Here is a 259-nt window from a genome sequence, read left to right as displayed (position 1 = left end):
CCGAGCAATTAGTTATGTCGCGCCGTCTATTTGATACCAGACATAACTAATTGACAGTAATAAAAAAAAAAAAATTGACACTCCCTAAAGCATTCCCTCTTTCACCAATTTATTGAAAAAAAAAAAACGGGTCCCCTGTAATCCATTTTGGAAGTCCCGCGTCGATTCTGGACCTTCTAGAATATGGGGGGCACGTTCAGGGAACATGTCCACCATTTTCTAGGAGGGCAGACCATCCATTTGAGGAGAGCGGGTGCAA

The sequence above is a fragment of the Anomaloglossus baeobatrachus genome, chromosome 4 (assembly GCF_048569485.1).
Source record: "Anomaloglossus baeobatrachus isolate aAnoBae1 chromosome 4, aAnoBae1.hap1, whole genome shotgun sequence".
Classification (NCBI taxonomy): domain Eukaryota; kingdom Metazoa; phylum Chordata; class Amphibia; order Anura; family Aromobatidae; genus Anomaloglossus; species Anomaloglossus baeobatrachus.
The sequence above is the reverse complement of the archived record's forward strand: the minus strand, read 5'-3'. Positions refer to the sequence as shown.